General features: G+C 38.4%; 1 long non-coding RNA gene across 1 annotated transcript; it reads right to left on the bottom strand.

Moving 5' to 3' along the window:
* Nucleotides 1-2,952: 2,952 nt before the first annotated feature.
* Nucleotides 2,953-8,961, bottom strand: LOC143434605 (uncharacterized). The gene is made up of 3 exons (XR_013104222.1): nt 8,478-8,961; nt 8,152-8,249; nt 2,953-5,227 (listed from the first exon to the last, which is right to left on the bottom strand). It is a non-coding gene; the product is annotated as an uncharacterized LOC143434605 (long non-coding RNA).
* Nucleotides 8,962-9,421: the final 460 nt, after the last annotated feature.

The following is a 9,421-nucleotide window of genomic DNA, read 5'->3' as shown; positions in this document are numbered from 1 at the left end:
ATATACATTTTAAAGTTCAAAAATAATTAGATAATCTCCCTCTTTCTCTTTCCTTCCCCCCAACACTTCCCAGGTCCCCTTATTTCAATGGTTCTAATGCCCTCTTCATTCTCAAAATGGCAGCATTTTCTTCTTTAGTATTGCTGGATAGACATCCTGCTGAATCAGTTTTGTTGTTTGTGTGTATATGGTTTCAGGGCTGACCACTTTGTACTGAGTAAGCAGTAGGGGGCTCATCCCTGGTAAAGGCAAATGAAAATATTTCTCTTACACATTAGCACGTCTGTCTGTATTGTCACTGTTCAGGTCTTATTTATTTCATCCATTTCTAGAGAAGTCTCACAGTGGGCTTTGTGGCTTGCGATGTTGCACCTATCCTAACAAGACCACACCTCCTAATAGTGCCACTCCCTGGGCCAAGCATATTCAAACCACTACAGGTTTCTTGTAGACAACAAAAAATGAATTTTTTCTTAATCTTCAGCTACTTTGTATATTTTAAGAATTAAGGTAATTAACATATTGAATTATTATTGCAGAGTTTCTGTAGATTGGAGTCATCTTGTTGGTTTTTGTTTCATTCCAGATTTCCATGCTCAGTCATGCATTGTAATTTATTAATTATAAGTTGGTTTGTTTTCTTTCTCAATTCTCCTCACTGTGATCATTTCCTCTCTTCAATTCAAAGTATTGCATCCAGTATTCTGTTTAGGGTTTTGTTGTTGTTGTTCTAAGGTATGAATATTTTTGGGATGTTCATATTATGGAAACATTTTCTTTTCTTTAAATATGTCATATACGTTTGTTGGACACAGTAGTCTAGGTTAGAAGTATTTTAGAATTTAGACTGCATTGCCCCAGGCTCTTCTGGCTTTAAAATTTTTCATTAAAAAAATGAGAATTATTCAGATAACTTTACCTTTATGTGTGACTAGTGTTTTTTTTCCTCTTACAGCTTTTGATGTTTTTTCTTTATTTAGTATTTTTAAAACTATAATATGTATAGAGAGTTTCTTTTCTGGATGTGTTTCATTGAAGTTCTCTTTGCTTCTTGTATTTGAATACAAGAATTTGTATAGAATTTTTCTTCTATGATTTTGTTAATGCTATTGAAGTGGAATTTCTCTCCTAATCTATGACATTCCACATTTCCTTTCCTGGCGCTTTAAGTTTTTTTCATTTCTTTGCTTATCTGGTTTAGATTCTCTACTTGATTTAAATCCTACTTTATCTTCAAGTCCTGACATTCTTTCATCTGCTTGTATTCATATACTGGTGAGACTTTCCCTTGAGTTTTCAAATTAAGATAGTGAGTTTTCCAATTTCATCTTCATTTAGTTTGAGGCCTCTGTAAAGTCTCTACTTTTCAGCTATGTGCTTGTTTTCCCCAGCACCACTGTTTCTTGTCATCATCTCGGAGTTCAATGAAGAGATCCCTCGAGTCTTCTTTAAATACCTATATTCAGTTTTCAAGTGTGTTATTAAGGAATATTGGCTTAGTTTTCTTTTTGTGGTACATCTTTACCTAGTTTGGGTATTAAAGTGATATTGAAGTAGACGTGTAGAAGGAGTTTGGAAATGCTCCTTTTGTTTGTATTTTTTAACTAGTGTAACAAGGACTGGCTGTAAATCTTTGAAAGTCTGATAGAATTCTGCTTTGAGTCCATCTCATCTTTGATTTATTTTAGCTTGATGGCTTTTATGTTTTCAAGCTTCTCGTTTGTTATGCGTTTGTTTAGGTTCTTGACTTCTTGGATTAATTTTGGCTGTTTGGCTGAATCTAGAAATTCAACCTTTTTTAATGTTTTCCAGCAAAACAAATTATATATTTTTAAGGTATTCTTTTAATCATTTTTGCTGCCCATTGTAATTTCCCTGTTCATTATTGATTTTGTTAATTTGGGTCCTCTCTTTCAGTTAGCTGGGCCAAAAGTCTGATCATATTAATTGTCTCAAAGAACCAACTCTTAGCCTTATTGACTCTTTGTATTACCTTGTTATTATTTATTTTTTGTTTTCTTTGGTTTATTATTGTATTTGACCCGTTCTTCCAAATTTCGGGGGTTCATCATTAAGTCATTTATTTGTGCTTTTTCCGATTGCTTGGTGTAGGCACATAGAGATATACATTGTTTAAGTAGGATTGCTTCCAATGTGTCTCAGAAGCATTGTGGCATTGTGTTCTGTAATACAACAATTATTTCCAGGAAATATTTTTATTTCCTTCCTGATTTCTTCTTTGATTTATTCATCATCATTCAACCAAAGGTTGTTTAACTTCCATAAGTTTGTGTGCTTACTAGAGATTTGTTTGCTGTTGGTTTTAAGTTTATTGTGGTATGATCAGATAGGATCCACAGAGTTCTTTCAATCTTTCTGAATATGTTTTGTGTCCCAGAATGCAGCTTAGAGAAGATTTCATGTACTGCTAACTAGAATGTATATGTTCTTTGGCATTTGGATAGAATATCCTATAGATATTGGCTATAACATATAATTTAATGTTGATGTTTCTCTGATTATTTTCATCCATATGACCTGTCTACAGAAGAAATTAGGGTATTGAAATCACCTGCTATTAATAGGTTGATGCTGATGTGTGTCTTTAATCCCAGTAGTATACTTTTTAAGAAACTGAATAGAACATAGAAATGAAGTCTATCCATTTGGGCTGGCAACGCTTCCCCACCAAGAGCTATAGGACATCTTACTACATAGTGAGTAAAGACCCTAGAAGCAATAGTTCTCATTCCTGCTCATCACTAATGAGGAGCCAACCTCCACCTGGTTGTAACAAAGTGGTATCTCAGCACCTATTAGCAATGTCAGAAAGAGATGCTAAATCAGGTTTAAATCAAACTGGAGTTGTGCAATATAAAATACCCAGGAATATATATTTAAGATTCTTTTTAATATAATGAATGGAGTACTCAAACTAGATGAGTAAAACAAACCAATAATCCAACATAACCCTTAGACCCTGACACTGAGAGGGCACAGATATTGGAACAGTCTTCCCAAGATGTCAAAGCATCCACCATGAAAATGCTACCACAACTACAAACACATAACAAATGAAAACTACAGATACTAGGAAAGAAACAAAAGACAGGAAGAGCCAAATAGAGACAACAATATAGAAACAACATGTTGTTATTGTGGCGGCGGTGGTGGTGGTGGTGGTAGTGGTGGTGGTGGTGGTGGTTGTCGCTTCTCTGCCACCTGGTTCACAACTAGGAGAGGAACATTTCCCTTTTACAGAAATAGAATGAAAGAGAACATTCTAACAAACTGTCATTTCAATCCTGGGTACCAGACATCCTCACAGCTCAGTTAGGGAAGCAAGCAGAAATCCACACAGTGTAGCTCATATCACCTTCAGCAAATACCCAGATATTTGTGCAAGGAATCATCTTTTATCTTTTTTTAATAGGTTTCTGATTTACATGTTATTGGTTTTTTTACATTATAATTTTTATTGGATATTTTATTTACATTTCAGATGCCATTTCCTTTCCCCATTTCCCCTCCCTAAAAACCCCCAATCCCATGCCCCCTTCTTCTTTTTGCTTTTATACATTTTTTAAAATATTAATCAAAGGCTTTATAAGTTTGGTAATGCTCAGTATCAATCAGAAGTGTAACCCAATACCCAACCGAGATATACCAACTATCTTTGACTGGTGGAGATACGCGAATATCCACCTCCATGTTGCCCTCTCTCTCATCTCCTAGCTCCTCCCCCTTTCCTCCTCCTCTTCTTACTCCCCCTCTTCCTCTCCGTACTCCTCCCACCTTAGCTCATCCTACATATCACTCTTCCTGTTAAAGTAAATTTTTCTCTCAAAATACAATTAGAGCATAACTATACCAATTTGTGCCAGTAAGGTACAAGATAGTCCAATACCCAATCCATCATTTTGTTGACTAACCAGAACCTCTGTCATCTCTTCTAACTAAAAGACTTAGTTCTGAACCTGGCTTTTTTTTTTCTAGGATTTAGAATGAATGTCAGCTGAAAACCATCCTCTCAAATCTTTTCTCTCAAAGTAAATAGCCAGGATTGGCGATGAGACTGTAAGTTTTCAACCCCATCAGAAATCCAGAGTGACTGAATTAACTGAAATTATGGGAAGCACAAAGAATAGCTTCTAAGACTTAGCCAATTTATAGAGACCGCTAAACACCTGGACAGTCCCTATACTACAAAACATTGGAGCATCTGATCTTCAGCCTTCTGGCCCAGGATCATCTGACAGACCTAGTGATGCACAATTATTAAGGGCTGATTACTCTGTCTTGGCAGATATAATCAGTTGACTATTCCACAAGTGTGTCCTTTTCTGGACAGTAATTTGTCTGTAGATGAAAAGAGGCAATTCTTGTTTAGTGGCTGTCTCACCACAACTGGAGTAACTCCAAAGATGCTCAATTTCTTCTTAGAATCCAAGACAGGAAGCTGTCAGGAGCAGACAGGTCTCTAATCAAAATGAACATTAATACAGAAATGTTTGTAATGTCAATTCTGTGGACTTCTGACGTTTTGAAAACCAACTATCCATGTAAGGCAATGTGGACAGTTGTCTGTTAACTCCTTTCGGCTATTTCTAAATAAAATATGGAAAACACCCTAACAATAAACTCAAAGCCATGAATTTGCTATAGACCCTTAACTCACAGGCTAACCATCTCAAATCAGTTAAAAAAAAAAAAAAAAAAAAAAAGGTTAAAGAAAGACTGGGTCTAAGCCTTGTATTCCTAAATGTGTTATACAGGCACAATGCCTATGAGAGTAACAATATTCATCTCATTTTTATACCAATAAGAAGCTCATACCAATGAAAACCTTAAATTTGAAATCAAAATAAATTTTGTACCATTTAAGAAATTATAACTTCATCTTAATAACAATTATACATAGTTTTACCAATAGGTTATGGCTATGCAATAAATCCTAGCTAATCCTTCCTATTCTAACAAAACCACTACTTTTCCCTAGAAAGACAGCCCAGTCCCCAAGCCCTGGGAATAGGAGTGCAGACTCTTCATTAACTTCTTCAAGCTGGTTACATGTGTTGAGATATTAGAAGAGGGGCAGGGAGAAGAGTAAATTGATAAGCCTCTGACACTGTGTCTTCACTACATCCAGCTGGAATTCCAGAACATCAGAGGTTCGAGCAGGTCTGCTCAGCTTGCTTGATGAGCAGATACACCAAGGCTATGTATTCTGCAATATACAAAATTTGTTTCTCAAAACAAATTTTAGTATAAAGATAATTTTTTGTTTGAATTCTGGAATATAGTCTTCTGGCGGTCTGCCTCTGTCATGTCTAATCCATATAATTCTGGCAGTTTCTATGAGGGTGTGCTCCCACCATCCTCCCATTTCTGCCTCCCTGCTCTCAAATTCCACAACACTAGGGAATCCAAACTTTCAGGCACCAAGGCTTTCCACTTCCACTGATGCCTAACCCCTTACCCCATCTCCCCCTTTTCAAATTACTATAAGGGTGTGCTCCCACCATCATCCCATTCCTGGCTCCCTGCTCTTGAAATTTGCCAACACTAGGGAATCCAAACTTTCAGGCACCAAGGCCTTCCACTTCCATTGATGCCTGGCAAGGCCACCCTCAACTACCTATACAAGTGGAGCCGTGAGTTGCCTCCCTCCCCCTTTGTGTTCTCGGGCTGGAGATTTTAGAATGACTACTCCAGCTTGTTTCTTAGGACCATTTGCTTGAAAAATTGTTTTCCAGCCTTTTACTCTAAGGTAGAGTCTGTCTTTGTCACTGAGGTGGGTTTCCTGTATGCAGCAAAATGCTGGGTCCTGTTTATGTATCCAGACCATTAGTCTTTTAATTGGGGAATTGAGTCCATTGATGTTAAGAGATATTAAGGAACAGTGATTGTTGCTTCCTGTTATTTTTGTTATTAGAGGTGGAATTGTCTTTGTATGACTACCTTCTTTTGGATTTGTTGGAAGAGGGTTACTTTCTTGCTCTTTCTAGGGTATAATTTCCCTCCTTGTATTGGAGCTTTCCTGCTATTAACCTATTGTGTAAATTTGGTTTTGTCATGGAATATCTTGGTTTCTCCATCTATGGTAATTGAAAGTCTTGCCGGGCTATAGTAGCCTGGGCTGGCATTTGTGTTCTCTTAGGGTCTGTATGACTTCTGTCCAGCATCTTCTACTTTATAGTATCTGGTAAGAAGTCTGGTGTAATTCTGATAGGTTTGCCTTTATATGTTACTTGGCCTTTCTTCCTTACTGCATAATATTCTCTCTTCGTTTTGTGCACTTAGTGTTTTGATTATTATGTGACAAGAGGTATTTCTTTTCTGGTCTAGTCTATTTGGCATTCTATAGGCTTCTTGTATGTTTATGGGCATCTCATTCTTTAGATTAGGGAAGTTTTCTTCTATAATTTTGTTGAAGATATTTATTGGCCCTTTAAGTTGGGGATCTTCACTTTCATCTATACCTATCATCCTTAGGTTTGGTCTTCTCATTGTGTCCTGGATTTCCAGAATGTTTTGTGTTAAAAACTTTTTGCATTTTCTTTGACAGTTGTGTCAGTATTTTCTATGGTATCTTCTGCACCTGAGATTCTCCCTTCTATCTCTTGTACTGTGTTGGTGATGCTTGTATATATGACTCCTGATTTCTTTCCTAGGTTTTCTATCTCCAAGGTAGTCTCCATTTGTGAATTCTTTATTGTCTCTACTTCCATTTTTATGTCCTGGATGGTTTTGTTCAATTCCTTTACCTGTTTGGTTGTGTTCTCTTGTAATTGTTTAAGGGATTTTTGTATTTCCTCTTTAAGGGCTTCTACCTGTTTACCTGTGTTCTCCTCAAATTCTTTGAGAGTGTTATTTATGTCCTTCTTAAAGTCCTCTAGAATCATCATTAGAAGTGATTTTAAATCTGAATCTTGCTTTCCTGGTGATATGGGGAATTCAGGACTTTCTAGTGTGGGAGAACTAGGTTCTAATGATGCCAAGTACCCTGGGTTGCTGATGCTTATGCTCTTGCACTTGCCTTTCACCATCTGGATCTCCTTAGTGCTACCTGCCCTGTTTCTGAGTGGAGCCTGTCTTTCCTATTATCTTCGTTATATCAGAAATGTGTGGGGTGGGTGTTACTACTGGGGTTAGAGCTGGGGCCCAAACTCTGCTCAGTGATCAGGCGCAGACAGGAAGGAACCAGTGCCTAGGGCCAGGAGTGACTTCCTGGGTCCTAATGGGTCCGAGTTACTCCCTGTTTGGGGCAGGCGTTGCTGTCTGCTTACCTAAGATACTGCTGGCTAGAGCTCCTGGCCTGCTTCCTCTGGGTTCTGTGAGATTGGGGGCAGAGCTGCTCCCTGGCATCTGCTTAGTGCTCTGGCTGAGACTGGGAGGAACCAGTGCTCCAGGCCAGGAGCCAGGAACCAACTTTTAAAATGACTTATTTGAGGCCATTCTAGGGTCCAGAAATCTTGCCTATCCCTATCTCTGGAACTTTACAGACATTTATGCTCTATGTCTTGGAAGGCAGCTTCCTTTCTTGAAAACTCAAACTGGCCAAGTAGAATGACTGTGATGTAGGCCCACTGGATACCCTGAACAATGAGAGAAAGGTGCTGGACATAGACAGGAATAGATGGACATGCTGCCCTTAAAAGTCTATGATGGGTATTGGTATCTGAGACCAATGATGTGGCCCACTACTTGAGGACAGAGGACAGTCCCAGGATTGGATGCAGGTATTTATGAAATTCCTCTGAACATTCTTCCTGGTACGGTGCTCTGGTAACTTGTTGCAGAAGGTCTTAGAAAAGTGAACCGGCAGACTTCCTGTGCTATCGCAGGACTACTCTCGGCCTACCAACTCTCCCACAGGGCCAAAGGTCCCAAGCTGGTTACACCAGACTGTTCTCCAGCTTGCTCCCATAGCGACTGGTTGCTGTGTTTCCAGCTTTGGTGATTCACTCATCCCTGAAACCACTAGTTCCTTCACAGCCATAACCACCCGGTTGTTGGCAGACCCACTTCCCAGTATCCCAGTAAAGTAAAACTCTAAAGCTTCAGATTAACCAAATAGATTTATATATAAGCAAATACTTGAGACACAAGCTGCCCACACAATTAGAATTGTTATCCCAATTATCTAACATTTTCATATGAATAACTCCTTGAGACTGCTAGAGATACTTGGGTATATGTCCGCTGCCATCTCGCCTCCTTCTTCCTTTCCAATGACAGGGCTCCCGCTGCAAATACATTGGGAAGGAAATTTCTGCCACAGTAACTGACAGGGCAGAGAGAAAAACACCCATTCTTGCTCCGAAAAGAGATACAAGATCATATTACAGGGCCATGAAACAACTGCCATTAGCTGTTGCCTTCATCTACAGCAGAAGCAGAGGTCTAGGTAAGGAAAACCACGGTTCTAAGTGTCATTATGGTCTAGGTGCACATAGAGCTAAGAAAAACTTTACCTAGTTGGTGTTGGCCACAACTGTTCCAACTTGCATACAAATACATGTCTGCCACTGTTACGTCAGCTCTATACCAAGTCTGAACAGGATGGACATGATGTGAGCCTCATGAATGGATGTTTCTTCCTTGGCCTGCATCAGGACCCACATCTTTACCTGGGAAAAAGATAGGAATTTCAAATTCATCATCAGTGGTGTGGCTGTGTGCCCAAGGCCCTTTGCAGTGGTACAGCCTGCAAAAATGATGCCTAAAGAAACCTACATCATATAATAGAGAGCACCACTCCTATTGTAGTGATCACTCTGCCAAAATCGCTGTCTACACCAAGACTGCCTATACCTAATATTATATGAACCCAAAGAAAGAATGGGTCTCTAAAAATCCATCATGGCATGTACAATGCTTCTTGCCATTAATCATCATTAGAAAAGCTCTAGGGAATCTATGTCATACCCACATGGAAGTAAGACCAGCAGAACACCATTCCAGCCTTGCAGATGCTTAAAAGAATTTTTTTAAAAAAACTAACTACTGTCATAAACTTGTGTAACAATATAAATCATGTGTGGAAAATAGACACACAGATGAGAAACAAAAGAATCAGTATTAACAGTACAAAAAAACCATCAAATCAAGAAAAATAACTAGAGAAGAGAATAATTCAATATTCAAAACAGCTGAAGAAAATTAAAAAGGGACAGGAATAAGCCTTTATCATTGATAACAACAATGGAAATAAACAAATATTCTTGTTATGGGAACTCACCAATAATGATACCATCCCATGGACGATGTCAAATGATGTGAGGTAGTGTCCTGTAACTTGCGTACAGGATGTGAGGATCAGGACTGTCTAACTTATATCTAGCATATTAGAGTTTAAGAAAAGAAGATGTAAGACCAGACAAGTGGAATCACAAACTAACGATCAAGAAATATGTAT

This window comes from Arvicanthis niloticus, chromosome 16, assembly GCF_011762505.2.
Source record: "Arvicanthis niloticus isolate mArvNil1 chromosome 16, mArvNil1.pat.X, whole genome shotgun sequence".
Lineage (NCBI taxonomy): Eukaryota > Metazoa > Chordata > Mammalia > Rodentia > Muridae > Arvicanthis > Arvicanthis niloticus.
This window is presented reverse-complemented; position numbering and strand designations above follow the sequence as displayed.